This window comes from Halichoeres trimaculatus, unplaced genomic scaffold (assembly GCF_033239565.1).
Source record: "Halichoeres trimaculatus isolate MK-OKI-2021-1 unplaced genomic scaffold, fHalTri1.1 fHalTri1_scaffold_8, whole genome shotgun sequence".
NCBI classification, from domain to species: Eukaryota; Metazoa; Chordata; class Actinopteri; order Labriformes; family Labridae; genus Halichoeres; species Halichoeres trimaculatus.
This window is the reverse complement of record NW_027437186.1, coordinates 10437055-10454723: the sequence shown is the minus strand read 5'-3', so window position 1 is coordinate 10454723 and position 17669 is coordinate 10437055.

The following is a 17669-nucleotide window of genomic DNA, read 5'->3' as shown; positions in this document are numbered from 1 at the left end:
TCAGAACAGGAGAGCTCGCACCCTGAAGTGTAAAGGAGCAAAGAAAGCTCTCTGGCAGTCAGACAGCCCCGTCCATGATGCTCTGCCTCCTCCTCATGCCCACAGGGGCCCACCTCAGGGGCCCCCACCCGCCTACCCTGCCCAGGTGAAGGAGGAGATGGAGGAATCCTGCTACTATGGACAGTGTCCTCAAGCCTACTCCACCATAGAGGAGCACGGACTTTACGGTTCAATGTATGGGCTCCAACAGGGCCAGCAGCCGGGGAGCAGCTCCAGCCCACCTCTGAGGGGTCTCTGGGATCACCCGGGCAGCCAGACCTCCCCTGCCCCCTCTTTGTGGTGCCAGTCTCCTCTGGAGATGAGGAACTACAGCTCAAACTTCTTGTACCCTGGATCAGCAGAGCAGCAGATGTACATGCCCGGCTCAAGCTCCCACTTCACTCCTGACACGCCTGACTCTGGGTACTGGGACGCCAGTCTGGAGAACAGCCCTCCACAGGAGGCCCAGTACACACAGATGGAGGATTCATGGAGCGGAGGAGCTCTGGAAGGCTACAGGGAGTCTGGGTTCTCATCACTGGCCCAGCCTGTCCCCCTGCCCGAGCTGTCCCTGCAGGAGATCCTGGGGGAGCTGAATGAGGACTGGTTGGGAGGAGAGGGGCTGGGAAGTCATGCTGCTGAGGATAAAATGTCTTTCTGCTGAAGACTTTGAGTGAGAGTTCACCGCGGACATTTACAAATCATTTGTATATTCTAATCGAAGCATTTTTATTTCTTTTGAAACGCGTTCACATTATAACTCTGCAGAACTGCTGGAAAAGAGGTCATACAACTGTAATTTTATTTATTCCACCACATTTTAATTAATGTATTCATTTACTATTTATAACCTGTATTTATAATTATCTGCACTTTTATATAAATAAATCACTCGTAATAAAACAGGAAAGTTTTACTTGTTGTCTTATCTAATTATTGATGTTGGGTTAATCTACAACCAGAACAACAAGATTAGACCTTGTTTAGGTCAATGAATTCCTCTGGTATCCAGATGTGACAGGTTGAACAAGAAGCTGGAGGGAAAGTAGGTCAAACACTAAGGACCAGCAGGGGGCGACAATGACTCAGAATTGGACAATTTCATACGCTTCTAATTTCCTCTGACGGTATCCAAAATAATGATAATAATAATAAAAAAAAAACACACACATTTATTTCAAAAGACAGAATTTTGATTTTACAATGAGAAAAAGAAAAAAGAGTCAAGTAAAAAAACTACTGTTGTCTCCATTTGACCGGATAAAATGAATGGTACTAGTTGAAAACAAAGAAAAGAAAAAACGCATCTTCATCCGACTCTTATTTTGATGGATTTCCATACATATTCTAAGGGGCCCCATCTCCAAACAAGACTGAAAAATGGGTCAAAGACAAACTAAAAAAAATAGTATGTATTTTAAATCTGTGTCTGAATTTCATGTAATGTTTTCTAGCATTGTTTTTGTTAACATGCTGGCAATCCAGGCCAGAATTTCAGAGGTGTTCAGGAGTAAAAAATGATAATCAATCCATCTAGAGGCTGTGTAAACTTAGAAAAGAAAAGGTTTTCTTTTATGTGAGTTAGTTTACCCTGTTGACCCAGGAAAAACTTTTACTCACAGCACACCTTCTGCTGGTCAGCTGACCATCAGAGCCTGTTACAGGAGTGTATTGCTGATATTTTGACGTAGACACACAGTAATTAGAAAATCATGAATTTTGAACAACTAGCAACTAGCTCACATGGAAAAAGTAATTGTTGACAAAACATTAATCATCATGATTTTTGTTAATAAAACTGACAAACTGCTTTTAGTAACTCGGTTGTTTGGCGTATCACTAAAAAATTGTTTCATGCACTGAGTATGTCTTCTGCTCCTGCTGTGGCTGTGATTGGGAAATAACAATACCACACTGTACTTGCAGACAGCACAATACAAATTGCACATCTAACTTTCAAATCTCCCCGACAGCTCATTCAACAGGTCAAAAGTACTTTGACAAGACTTTTTTTTTTTTTTTCTCATTATCTTCCGCTTATCCAGGGTCAGGTCCCAGGGGCAGTGGTCCATGTAAAGACCCAGACATTCCTCTCCTAAGCAATGCTTTCCAGCTCCTCCTGGGGAATCCCAGAGAAATATAACCCAGCCAGTTCAAGGTCTACCCACACTGCAAAAACTGACATATTAACAAGTATTTTTGTCTTATCTTATTAAAAAAAAATCTTATTACACTTGCTATGAGCCACATTCAACTGGTCAGTCCAGAAAAATGTCTTGTTTCAAGTTTTTGAAAGACTAAAATTAGGTCTGATTTGCCTGTAACAAGTAAAAAAAGTCTGCAAATGGAACAATAAGTTTTTTTTATTTTTTTATTTTTGCAGTGTAGGGACTTTTCCAAGTAGACTTCTAAAGGGAGGAATCCAGGAGGCATCATCGCAAGTGCCTGAACCAGCTCACCTGACTCCTTTTGAAGCAAGGAAGCAGCAGCTCCATCTTGTACTTTGTGTCAAACAGATTAAGGGCCAATCCCAACTGTGACTCTTACCCCTTTCCCTTCATCTACTCTTCCCCCTTGGCTCTCTGTTTCGAGGATCAATGGGAAGGGTTACAAACCCATTTCTTAAAAAGGAGACACCACTGGATACCTGCTACATCATCCTTAGACGCTCACTGGCTGTTGTAGGTAGAGCGACTTTTTATTCACTTCCAAACAAAACACATTGTAACAAACTGATGATAAACCCATTTCAGATTAGGATGACAAATCCACAGCAAAAAGACTTCACTATGATGTACTGCTTTACATGAGTGATGAAACTATGAAAGGCGAATGTTACGGTATTCAGAGGCTGTATCATGTAGCTTCTGAGTACCGTTACATTTGCTTTTCATAGCAAATGTGGCTGATGCAGTTCATTGTAGTGAAGTCTGTTTGCTGTAAATTTGTCAGCTTGATCTGACATCGGGGTAGCTATTATTAGCTTTAGCTGCTGCTATAGCAGCGTTAGCTAGATCATTATTTCGAGCAATTTCAAAATACAACCAACAGTTCAAAGCATGGCTAATATTTACATGGAGCAGCAAAAAATTGGATATCTGGTATAAAATTTCAATATCACAGGAAATTTGTCATACCCCTTGGCTTAAAGTGAGGTCCCAGTTTGTCTTCGTTTCAAGGGCTGTGTAGCCCTTCCTAAGGAGCCCCAGGCATGACATGGTTTTAAAAAAAAAAAAAGACAAAAAAAAAAAAATGTTCACACAAAATACTTAATATTAAAAAAGTATCAGTGTCATTCCTGGACAGGTGGGTAAGCAAATCGAGTGCACCTTCTCCACTCACTGCAGTAGCCTACATGATGTTCATACGGTGATCACTGTCAATGCAGCTCATTCCCAGCCTAAAATAAATTTGAATCATGCTATCCCTGTCCATCTTGTAACCTAAGCTGCTCCTTAGCATCTGGAGACATTAGGGAAGGTGCACTCGAGGTCTTATATTTATTTCGTAGGAATGAATTTGTATTTTGTGAGCAAAAATTTTTTTTTGACCATGTCATGTCTGGGGCTCTGTACCTTTCTCTTTCAGCTCCACCAAGCTGCAACACCTGAAGGGTGCAGGTACTGTTGCATTAACAGGGGATCACTGGAAGCCTGTGAGTCATAAAAAATGTCCCAGAATATCTGCAGACCACATTAATACTGACATTATGTCCATGCACACTGAAGTATTAAGGAGTTAAATTTGAGAGCTTTAAAAATAGTCTGTCACTGTGTCTGAGGCTGGTATAGAAATATTTAGTTTCACTTTGTCTTTGTATTTGTTTGAATCCTGTTTACAACATCTCCCAGCAGAGCTCCAAACTGTTATTAGGTATAACTTTATTTGTAAAGTCTAAACTTTGTCTAAGAGCCAGACGCTTCTCGCAGTTTTACCCTTACGAAAAAGACCAATTGATTTTTTTTATCTTCCTTTCCAGTCCCAAATAATACTCTGAAGGTTTTATGATTGAATAAGGATGACAGAAATCTGATCCACATGTAACAGCTCTGCGTGTTGCCTGATTTGACACACATGATGACCCCAGATTCGGGTTCAGATTAGTTTATTTGTACTCATAGATTTTCTCTACAACAAGAAGATGATCCAACACAAAGTTATGTCCAAGGCAGTACACAGGATGTTCATCTTCAGGCCTGAGCTGTTTCCCTCACGATATGCTTATGTTGTTTGTTCTGATTTGGCCTCCTGCCTTCATCCTCAAGATGGGAGGAAGGGAGTTGTCCTTTTGTTTTAGTGTCTGGCTTTGGTTCCTGTTCCCAAAAAAACACACACAACAGGCCGGGATGCAGGAGGGATCTCACTAAAGATAGACCAGAGGAGGAAATGTCACAGACTGTTGGAGCCTGGCCTGTGTGGGGCAGGTGTGTGCAAGTTAAATAAGAGGAAGAACCTTGTAATAAACCAAAGACTATTCTGATCCCATAACTTTTTTAAATTAAGTTCTTTCAGATATGGCTCAAAGTATATTTGTGTCATCATTTTAAACATCTTAAGTATCTCCAAACTCTGTCTTTTATAAATCTTGTCTGTGAACTTCTTTTTTTTTTTTTTTTTTTTTAAACTTTCAGGGTCAACCTGATTCCAAAAATGTCAAACCATAGAAATAAGCAGAAGTGGAAAGAGTACTACAAATTTTTACTCAAGTACAAGGACTGCTACATTGCTTCAATTGTACTTAATTACAAGTAAAAGTACCCATGTTAAAACAATACTTGAGCAAGAGTACAAGGTACTCTTCTTTAAATCTACTCAGAGTATTAATTACTTTTTAAATGAGGGATGCTTTAGTGTGTTGTTAATAGCAGACATTCAAAACGATTTGACCAGATGTTGCTGTCAGATTGATGTCAATCTTTGATGGATGTTTCCTCTGTAAAGATAAGTATACGATCACACATCATGTTTGAACATTACTTCATCACATCTCTGCCATTAGCACCGAAGGAAAACATATTTTTAAAACCAGGCGAGCTGAAGCATCTGTACGCTGTCTCCTTTACTCCTTCTGTGAATTAAAAATTCCTCCAGGTACGGCCACGGACACTTGTCAAGTACAACTCTGTTGCATTAGTATATTGCCACAGACACCTGTGCTTGTGCTGGTGGGGTTTTCCTTTCCTTGTGTTATTGGTGTGGTAAAGAACATCAAACATCATCAGACTTTGAAAGTCATGAGATAGAAAGCCTTAATGACCTTTCTAAATGTGAGGCCCAGTACTGGATAATGTTATGTTTAATGCTTATAATTTGCTGCAAACACCCACAGACCCAATAGTATGGATTTATTTATTTATTTATTTATTTATTTATTCATATTCTTTCTTTATAAAACTTAAATTAGCTACCCAAAGTCAAACCAACACTTCATGAAAAGAATCCAGAAGTTAAAAAAAAATGTTGTTATATATATATATATATATATATATATATATATATATATATATATATATATATATATATATATATATATATATATATATATATATATATATATATATATATATGATATTATGGTATTCATCAAATTTTTTTGATTGATTTTTTTGTCACTCTGTTATTTTGTGAGTCTTTTTGGGCTGCATTCTTGAATGTATGAAAGATCCTCTATAATAAGATGAGTTTGAGTTTTGACCACATGTTGTTATCCTTCTACTTAGACTTAATGTGCCCTTTCTTATTGTGTCGATACATGAGACTGAAAAAGTGATTCAAATGAGCCGCTCCACGGACAAAGCATACTTGAATATATTTTTGACAAAGAAATGAAAAGCTGGTTTATGAATAATATCTGTGACAAAGGATATTGAAACAAAACGCCACAACAGCTCCTTTGGCACTTTGTTTCTGGTAATCACTGTAGGTGTCGGTACAAGTGATGATTTCTGGTTTTTATGTTTTTCCACATTTAGACATCATAAAGTGGTCACACACACACACACACACACACACACACACACACACACACACACACACACACACACACACACACACACACACACACACACACACAAAGATAGAAACTGAAACTCATAAATCTGGATCACCAGGGGTGATTGTGAGTTGTTTCACAGTGCCTCTCCAACCCGCCAACAGCTCTTGGAATAACGTCACTGACACTGATGTGGCGTGATGACTGCAGTTATGATCATTTTGAAACACCCGTGGGAAAGTGTTGTCGATGTTTGTTTGCCTTTATGAGAAAACTGATCCAAATATGATACGATCCTGTGACTGCTCCCACACTGAGGAGGTGTATGAGTCAGGAAAACATTATCTTTCATCAGTCTTTAGATGTCCCTGTAAAATGAACCTTTCAGATTACTCACGCTCTGATAAAAATGATGTTTCCGATCAGCTGTTTATGGAGGCCCTGAGAGGCAAGAGAGACAAATGCAGCAGGTAATCCCTTTTCCCCTCTTATGTGTACAATGTGAGGTTCAACTCTTGAAGGTTTAAAGTAGAATATTCTCAAGTTGCTGTGTTTCTCTGAATGAGTTTACACATGATGATCAGGTGAATGAAGCATCTATAAAAGCTTTTCAGAGGGAAGGTTTAGTATATTCTCTACTTTCCACTGCGAGGTGAGAACAAGGTTACAATGACCACTGATGAAGGGAGAGTGGTGATTACAGTGACACTGAGAAAACAAGATGCAAATCCAAAAACAATAAGAGAAGAAGACAAACAATGGAGGCACCAGTTAAGATGTGGTTTAGGTCTTCTTCAACCTCTAATTACTGACTGCAGAGGCAGACAGATTGTGCAGGCAGAGTCTTGGTGTCAAAAGTGTTCTGGGTTTCATTTGTTATCTGAATATTGTGCATTGTGACTGTCTGTAAGAAACTGGTCTTTGTGGAGACCAAAAGTGGATCAACCCAATCTCCTGTTATATAATCAGCAAACCCCTCGACAGTCTTTAAATGACAACTTTGCTCTAATCTGTGTTTGTAAATAGATATTTGAATGCAAGTTCAGATGACAGTTGACTCCTTGACTCCGTCTAGACTGCTAACAAAGATTAGACAACTACTTATGACGCCAACAAGGCGCACCAGTGTCTCATGATCTAAATGAGACTTTAAACACAAAAATGTTTTCTTTGTTCTTACACTCTACAAAACTTTTACTCTATACTAAAAAAAGAGAATAAAGAAAAATGTTTCTGTTCAAATGATGTTAGTACAAAAATCGAGACCAACAACGACAAAGGTCACACTTTATAAAATCATATCAGTAGATATCTTTCCTCTATTGTCCCCTCAGGGCTTCCGTAGTTTTCACTGTTTGCCGTAAATCATTCAGCTCATGTGTCTCCTCTTCCTGACCTTCTTACGGTCAGCAGAGATTACATAACAGAAACATTTCCCTCTTTTAGACCCAGTTTCAGTGAATCCAGCATTTAGTGTGAAGTGTACATCATGAGGTTCATCATGTGTTTCAGGGTTCCTGCAAAATACTGAGTTTATCAAAATCACACAAATCAGCTGAGTGTTTCATGTGATGAGACGTGTGTGTGTGTGTGTGTGTGTGTGTGTGTGTGTGTGTGTGTGTGTGTGTGTGTGTGTGTGTGTGTGTGTGTGTGTGTGTGTGTGTGTGTGTGTGTGTGTGTGTGTGCGTGTGTGTGTGTGTGTGTGTGTGTGCGTGTGTGTGTGTGTGTGTGGGCGAAATCCTCCTTCAGTTGACATTCTATCTCTGGCACACACACGTTTTTTTTTTTTTGTTTGTTTGTTTTTTCAATCAGTTCAAATGACGTTTTCAGGATATGACGCTTTTACAACTTGAAATAGTACAAATAAATTTAGTCAGAGTGATTATCAGATATCTCTAATTTTATAATCAACAACAGTAGCTTTATTTAAGTTTTACTTGTAAAAATATAACTTCTCCATAATTTCAAAATTATAATCAATATTTTGTTGACCAATATGCCCCTTTTTGTCTTAAATTTAATTTTCCTTAGTCATACATTGAGTATGTATTTATCTTACATACTGTATACTTTCACAGTACCTGTGTTGTTGTAGGGAAAAAAACAGATAATGAGGGAATGGTTTGAAATAGTAATATTTGTCTACAAAACATACATTAAATATACCGCATCATTTCTCAGAGTCCATTCATGTTTTTAAACAATCAATCAATCAGTCTCTATTTGTATAGCGCCAAATCATAACTAACGTTATCTTATGACACTTTCCAAAAACATTTACTGGTCTAGACCTGTTAATGTTAATACAATTTTATTAACAGAAACCCAACATCAAGATAAGATAAGGAGTCTTAGCTCATCTTAACCCACCATGAGTACAGGACTTTGAAGCATCTAGCAAATTACAATGGCAAGGAAAAACTTCCTCTTAACGGGCAGAAACCTCGGACAGAGCCAGACTCGTGTTAGACAGACATCGGCCTGTTTTGTCATCTTAAGCTATATTTGTACCTTGCACATTTGCAACGACACTATACTGATGCCTGGTACCTGGCAATCCGTATCAGTACTCAGTGGTACCAATTTTTAGTACTTTTGTGTGTTAATGTGGAAAAAATATTCCATCCATACATTTTCTATACCCCTTATCCTGTTCAGGGTCGCGGGTGGCTGGAGCCTATCCCAGCTGTCATTGGGCAAGAGGTGGGGTACACCCTAGACTGGTTGCCAGCCAATCGCAGGGCTGACACATAGACAGACAACTATTCACTCACACACTCACACCTAGGGACAATTTTAGAGTGACCAATAACCTGGTGAGCATGTTTTTGGATTGTGGGAGGAAGCTGGAGAGAACCCGCGCATGCACGGGGAAAACATGCAAACTCCACACAGAAAGGCCCACTGGCCAAGGTGGGGATTTGAACCAGTGACCTTCTTGCTGTGAGGCTGCAGCACTACCGTGCAGCCACCGTGCAGCTGGAAATAATATGTTGAATTATAAAATCTCCATCTTCTTCAATTTAACATATCCATTCTTCAGTGTATAAACTTGCAATCCTGTGTTGATGTCCAGCATGGAAAATCACCTACCCCTCCATCCCTCACAGTCACAAGGATGCGTTGAGGGGCCCAAACATGGTACTGTTTGATTTTACGTGAACCGGTTCCTGGTACTACAGACTGACTTCAGTCGGTACCTATAAAAGTACTTAATTTGGTACCAATGCCTAATCATGAAATAATAACTGGGATTTTTTTAATCCATCATATGGATTAGGATTATCGTCTATCCAAGATCTACACTGCTCACAATGTTCATGGTGGCTGGGTTTGAGCTGTCTCAGGGTGAGAGGTGAAGTAGACCCTGGTCTGTGTCGCAAACAAAGGTGGACCAGGATAACCTGAAGGAAGTTTGATAGTGTTAACTGACTGAATTTTGCAGTATGGTCTTCAGTGCTGGCAGAGAAGGGGTGGAAATAGTTTGTCTGGGCTGATGGAGACGAGAAGAGGTGGACAGGTCTTTATGTAAGAGATGACCATGAACACAGCCACGTATGTACCAGCAGAGTTGATAACAATCAATCCAAAAATTTGGAAATCATATAACTGAAGGGCTGATTACTGGATAAGCTGCAGGTGTGTAGCTTAAAAATGGTGTAACAGATTTGCAGTGATCAGGAGGAAGGGGGTGGCGCCTGTTTCTAGACACATACAAACAGATAGAGGACATAAGGTGCTCTCAGTTGTTCACAAGTGTCCATATGAAGATATCCATGACATTGTAAGTCAAATTTTTCTGAAAGCTTAGAGTCTAGGAGTTGTGACGTGTCTAATGAAGTTCTCTGAATAAGTGGAGTCCTTTTCATCCAGTTTCATATAAAGACATTAAGTTATAGGGTCTGTACTTAGAGGAGTTAACTCAGCTAACATTGAAGAGTGTTAGTTTGGCCAACATTAGCCACTTACAAGACCAAAAGGAGCTAATCAGGCTGTTATCAAACTGTCCTTCGTGTAACTGTTGGAATAAATGATTGCTGTTAGGATGTTTTGACCAGTGATTATGTATGTTAGGTAAATTAGTACTGCCTCTTGTCATAGCAACAGAACAAAAATGCCAAAGTGGCATTCATATAAGCAGACTCACGTTTTTTTTCTACAGTTGTTTTAGAGGCTATTGACTTAACATGTTTAAGTGTGAGCAATAAAATCATAATTTCATTACCCCTAAACTCTTGTTTATTAGCTGTTTCAAAAAAATGATCATCTTACTTTATAATATGACTGGGTATGACTGACGAGAACCTTGGTGACTAAATTCAAAATCTAACAAGCTTTAATCCTCTGATTTTTCTTTTATCAAACTCCCTCAGGCGCATTGGTCGTGAAATTTCAGACAGAGAGATGGTTTTAATTTAATACACACACATACACCCACTCACACCCTGTAACAGGAGCCCTAAGAGCGTCACTGTTGAACAAACTGGGGTCAGTCAGGCGAGTGAGTGATGGAGCTGAGCTGAAGGTTAGCCTTCACTAAAAATATGTCCTGTAATTTAACCGAACACTCCACAGGACTCCCGACGGCCTCACGTCTAATTTAAGAGCTCATCTGAGGAGTCACAACGCCTCACGCTCCCCCAGACTACCACCTCAGTCTGCACGTCCACACTGAGATTTATGCTGCTGACAGGAAGTGTGTGTGTGTATGTGTGTGTCTGCAAGCTCTAACATGAGCAGCGTATGATCAGGCAAATAGTGTGTGGAAACTGGAGAGGAGACGTGGGAGTGGAGAGCTCCTGTCTTTGTTTGCTTTTTCTGGAAATAGAACGGAAGATCAGACAGCACACACACACACACACACACACACACACACACACACACACACACACACACACACACACACACACACACACACACACACACACACACACACACACACTGTGTAATAATATACTATTGAACAGGTTTATTTTCATTCATATTCAATCAATGTTTATACAACACGGGACATTGTCTCCTCTGACAATCCAGTGAGTGAAGAACACATCTGTGTGTGTGTGTGTGTGTGTGTGTGTGTGTGTGTGTGTGTGTGTGTGTGTGTGTGTGTGTGTGTGTGTGTGTGTGTGTGTGTGTGTTTGACATGCAAACTGCTGCAGACCAGTTAATGTATGTATCACATTATATAGAAGCACCCACCTTTAAAATTAGCCCAACACAGAAATAGACAGTAGATATTAAATGTCATCCATGTGGGAAATAAGGTCAGCAGCTCTCTAATGAACTCCTGGGCAGAGCTCAACTGGACTATAGAAACCTAATAAACCCGAAACACCACATCAACACAAAGAGCATTCTTCTCCAAATGTCCTTTAGAATAATAATAATAATAATAATAATAATAATAATAATGATAATAATAATAATAATAATAATAATAATAATAATAATAATAATAATAAGGAGACTAATCTATTTCCTTATATGTGAAACAGATTAAATGTTTAAAAGTTACTGTAGTGACACAAAAACATAGGACAGGAAGTCATTGTTTACACATAAAGTTTTTTTTTAATGTAGGTCTGATGGTCCGCATTAGTGGTTCCCATACTGAGGGTGAGCACAGAGACACAGGCTGTTTCCCAAACCGCCTACTACACTAGTAGTACCTACTATTTTGGCCAAAATTCAGTATGTGAGAACTTGCTAGATCTGCAGTATGACAAAAATCCCTGGATGTCCTACTGATCCAAGAAAGTTTCTCAGTATGCAACAGACCAGTCTACCTGGTATACTGTTTCCCACAATGCACGCCGCTAACGCTGTTTTTCTATGTGGGTGGCAGGCTTTGGTGAATTACGCCATCTACTGGAATGAGTCAGCAATACAACTACAATACAACAACATTAACATTGGACAATCCATGAGATAGAAGTGAGGGGATGAGAAAGAAACGCCAGTAAATCTTGTCTCTTCTGGTGGTAAAATAGGTGTTAACTTCTACATATTCAATAAAGCCCATAAACCAATAATTTACTTTTATTTAACCATACGTGGATTATATCGAAGTGGTTTTTCAGTCAGCTGTAAAAATAAAAATTAAATCCCATCCAGATTTTTTTAAATGACCAATATAACTTTTGGTGTAAGATCATCAATAACTAAAATGTCACGATCTTCACATAGTTTGTTTTGTACATTTATAATAAAGGTAAAAAAATACAAATAAATCATCAGCTGTAGCTCCGCCTTCCAAAACTTAAAACCGGAGTAGTATACTAGAAAACAGATCCAACAGAACAGTCATACTACATACTACAAGCAAAAGCAGTATCAATCAATCAATCAATCAAAATTTATTTTATATAGCACTTTTCATACAAATAAAATGTAGTGCTTTACAAACAGACAAATGAATAAAATGGAATTATAACCCAAACCCACTCCACCCAGCCCCAGAACCCACCCACGCAGCAATCCATACACAGTGTTGATAAAAAGCAACATAGATAAAAGACAATGCTAAAGCACACTGCTGAGGAAATGCCATCTCAAAGGTTTAAAAACAAGAAAACTGGAGGTTAGGTTGTTAAAAGTATACAATTAAATATATCATAAAATAAAATAAGAAAATGATTTTCAAAACTTAAGAAAACTTAAGAATAAAAAATACTTGAAATTAAGTTTATATATATATATATATCAAGATGAATAAATGAGGAATAAAACAGGAAAACTAGAGAAGAAAATTAAGAAAATAGAAAAGATTTTAAAAAGATAAGATAATAAATAAGACAAGATAAAATAATAAAAAGTGGTCTGTACTTACAGTTTTTCACGATTGTTTACACACATTTTCTGAAAGGATGCCTCATATTCCCAGAACTCTACACACAAATCAAAAAATCAGTCACACATTTCTCAAAACCCCTCAATTTTCCTGCAAAATGAAACTTTACATCCAAAACAGTGATTATTCTTCTCAAAATGGTGTTTTGTCTCCAAATGATGCACACAAACCACTATATGGACAAACATTTATATGAACCAGTTGAACACTGATGTGCTCAGTGTAAAACACTGTGATTACATAATATTCATCATGACTCGGGCCTTTTTGTGTTCAGTGTGACACTTCTTGCAAAATACTTTAGAATTGTTTGTTTTTTTGTTTGTTTGTTTTTTTTGACTCAGAACACAAAATGGCTGATGATGTTCTTTCCACTTCTACGTCTTTTTGTGAGGCTGAATCTAACCTCATCAATAAAGACAAACTGGTGCCCCACTGCAGCCACCTCTGGCTCAAGGACTCTCTGAAACACACAGGATAATATCAGAAATAGACATGGAGTGGTCACTATTGTGAAATACATTCATTATGATTCCAATTCTAAAGCATGTATAACATTTAGTTTTCAGGGTATGCATCAGTTACAGGATTTACTTGCACATAGTTATATCGCAGTTCTTTGGCTCTGTCTCAATTGCGTTCAAATGGAACTCTGTGGACTTGTTTCATCTTCAGAGAATTTCTTCACAAGACACGGTCCACAGTGGATAAACTTATTCTATCAACATTTGGAAAAATTGTCATTGTTTTCTTGTACTTTTCCTTGGATTTGTCGTAACGTAATGACATTATTCTCTACGACCATGTTCATAATTTGATTTTCCTGTTCAGGAGACAGTAGATGCTCCCGACCTCCTCTTGATGGTCGTCTTTCAGCTCTGCAATACTCAGAGTGAAATACTGTAAATATTGTGAAGGGATAAAAAGAAGGAATACATTTCTCAAATAAACAATTTACTTTTTTACAGTCCTTCAGAACAGTACACTGACAATACTGTAATACTGTACTCATTGAGTACTGTGTTGAATTGCAGTACAAAAATTTTCTAATACTAGTAAGACTAATTTTCTTACCTATTTTCATTTTGGAAAGTCCGGATGATGGATGCTACTGTGTATCTGCTCAAATTTGGCTGCACCCTTTGCTCAGCCTACCTCATTGTTAGACCATGGTTTACCACATGGTCAACCAAAGTGACCCTGATCTCATAGAGATTATGGCCCTCATCCTTCCTTGTCCTCCTTGTCCTCCTCGTCCTCCGCGTCCTCCTCCTCTCATTCTCACACCTCTGGCTCTCCCTCTGATTTCAATGTTGGCATTCATTGTTCCAAAACAGAGAAACTCACCTGTTGCCCTTTTATGCTAAAGCTCTGATTGCTAGTTGTAAAATTGTGTGACAGGTGTTTACCCATTTGATGAGTCAGTGTGCATAATAGGAATATTCATTTTACTGTTTTGAGTGGCATTGTGTTCTTTGTGAAAACAAGAAGTTTACTTCATGAAAATTGTGCCAAAACTCAGAGAATTGTGTGTAGTGTTTTGAAAAAAGTGTGTTGTAGATCTGCAGTCTGAGTGTAAAGCAGGAATTGTGCTTATGGTTTAGCAGACTTGGTTCATGGAGTTGGTGCATTGGTTATGTGTTGTGGTCATCGTGTCTCAGGCACCAAAAATTGTGTGTAAACAATCGAGAAAAACTGTAAAACAAATAAAACACTAAAAGGCAATTCAGGTAAAAGCTCGACTAAAAAGGTAGGTTTTGAGTTTGTTTTTAGTAGGTAGTATTTAGTGCCTACTACATACTACATTCACATGTAGTATGTAGTGGGTGGTTTGGAAAACAGAGTGTCATCACCTGCATGTCTGCTTTTTAAATGCTGTGTCCACTAACTGCTAAACATTATTCTTGAAATTTGAAAAAGTTTCCTAATCGTCATTTATTGTCCATTATTTTCTGTTTTAAGAGCTCCACTTTTTATTTAAGAATGTTCAGCTATACAAGCAAATCTGTAAGACTTTTTTTGTGTCAAAGTTAACATTTTTAAAAAGTTTTTTAAGGTTTAGTGTTTGAACTAAATTGAAATCCAGTCAGCAGTTTTTCAGCTGGTACTCTGCCAACTTGGAATGAACTGAGGGCTGTGGAGCCCTTTTCCAATCCAGAAGCCTACATATGGACCTCCTCCTAAATCTAACTGAGTGTATAAACAGTGCGTATCAAAAGGCCTTTGATTGGTCTGCAGGGTTTACAGTATTTCCAGAACAGTATTTACCAGTAGTGTAAATATCGATGGTGTAACCAGTGCAGCTGCACCGGGGCCCAGTCACCCGCAGAGGCTCATGAATGAAGGAAGAAAAAAGAAGCAGCTGTCCAGAGTTGTCACAGGCCCCTGTTTTTGTGAATGGAATAACTCAGGGTGGGTCAGTAAGGTAACGCTGAGTGGCTGGTAGGAGGAAAACAGTCATTTTTTTCAATGACTTAATACCTGTCAGTAATCATAAGCTGTGATGATGTGATGCCTGGTTTGCTGGATGAGCGTGTTATGTTATGTGGCCAGTCACCTGTAACGTTTGCTGACATGGTGACCATTGCAGTTCTCTTAACTGGCTGTGCGTGTGTGTGCCCAAGTGTGTGTGTGTGTGTGTGTGTGTGTGTGTGTGTGTGTGTGTGTGTGTGTGTGTGTGTGTGTGTGTGTGTGTGTGTGTGTGTGTGAGAGAGAGAGCTTATGTTTGGGGCACAAAAACTATTGGCCAATCCCCATGATGTTATGCTACTGGTATTTACATCAGTCATTAATTCCATCTCCTTTGGTGCCTCCATCTTTTGCTGTATGATCAATGGAAACATATATGATGGAACAAACTCCAGTTAACATAGTATGCTTGGAGGCAATGTATCGTCATAGAGACACCACACTGCACACAAGTGTTTCTGTCAACCAAGAAGGAACCAGGAACCTTTCAACCAGGTTGTCAACACAAGTCAGTTCAGGTCTGAAGTAAACTCCTGATTTTCTAAAAATCTCACTCGACTTTTTTTCTTTCACTGTAGTCACATTGTAGCAGTGTCTTCCTGCTTCCTGATGGAAAGCAACAACACCGTGTTGTTTAGAATGGCACATTTCACTGAGACATAACTCTCGGTCCAAGCAAAAGGGTTTGTGATCATTTTTATTGATTCTACACCAAGTGAGACATTTGCTGTTATAAAGCCACACATGGTTAATATTCTTCTTAAGCCAGGGATAGACTCAGAAATCATGACCCAAAGTACATAAAAGTTTACACTAGCAAATTTAGAAAAAAAAAAAAAAAAAAAAAAATCAAAAAACACTTATCATCAACTTAATAACCAAGCAACCAGATGTATACTTTTCTGTCTGCACATTAATCTTCACTTAGTGGAAGTTGTATGTTTTCTATCTTTGTTAAAGACACAGCAATTACAGATGGGAAAAAAAAGCTATTTCACAGTTATTACTATGTGTGGTGCATCCCTGAGAGTTTCCCAGCATGCTTGGTGCTGTCAGCTGACCACCAGTCCAGCCGGTGCAGGGGCTCAGCCTGCATGCAACACCTACTCAGGAATACTACATGTATGAGGTAATTGTTGTTTGGTCATGTGAGCTGCTGCAGCAGCTGTCAAATGTGATGAGAGCAGGAAAATCCTCAGCACCGCCTCCTGCAGCTGGTTGGGCAGCTCATAGCTGTCTAGGGACCATCAGCCAATATAGGGAACAAATTTCAGTTTCAACAGTGAAACAGAGAAATTACTCAAAAAAGAGACACTCAAAATCAGAGCTGTATAAATCTGTAAGGAAATGCAGTAATTTCATTTGTTTAAATCTCCTTGCTTTTTACTTTCCTGTTTATTGTTTTCTTGTTTTCCAGTCTCCTGTCAGCTGTATCTCACCGTCAGTAGTTAGTTTACAGGAATGTGTAACACGTCAGTTGTCAGTTACGAGATGTTTCTGACTGATTTGGGATAAGATGTTAACAATTTCAGTTTTATCAGATATTTTCGAAATAGGCAGAGAAAGCAAAAATGGGTGAAACGGCAAGATGAGTGGAGGCAAAGGATCTGAGTGAGCAGACAGACATGGATGAGATCATAGTGGTAGAGAGGCAAGGTTGTGGATAGCTTTGTAAGTGAGTAACAGTATTTTTTACTGTATATGGTGAGTGATGGGGAGCCAGTAGAGCTGCTGTTGAACAGGTATGATGTGACTGACGGAAAGGGTCCTGGTGATAACACGGGCAGCAGAGTTCTGTACCAGATACAACTTATGGAGGGTTTTCTGAAGGAGACCAAACAGAAGGGAGTTGCAGTAGTCAAGTCTGAAAGTGACAAGACCATGGACAAGTGTGGACAAGTGTGGCAGCAGTGTGAGGTGTAAAGGAGGGGTGGAGGCGGTTAATATTGCGGAAATGCAAGTATGCTGACCAGATAATGCTGTTTATGTGGGTGGTGAAAGAAAGTGTGCTATCAAGGATGACACCCAGACTCTTGATCTGGGAGGACGGAGGTGGGCTTAGTGGAGATGTAGAGCTGGGTGTCAACTGCATAGCAATGGAAATGAATGGATGTTTATGAAAGATATGGCCAAAAGGAAGTAAGTAGATTATACATAGCAGGGGCCCAAGGATGAAGCCCTGGGGCACTCCTGTAGCAACCGGTAGTGAGTGTGAAGTAAATGATTTCAGCTGAATGAAGTGAGTGTGACCTGGAAAGATGGTGTTTGAACCAGTTGAGGGGTGTTTGTGCGATACCAACAGTACAAAGGTCATCCAGG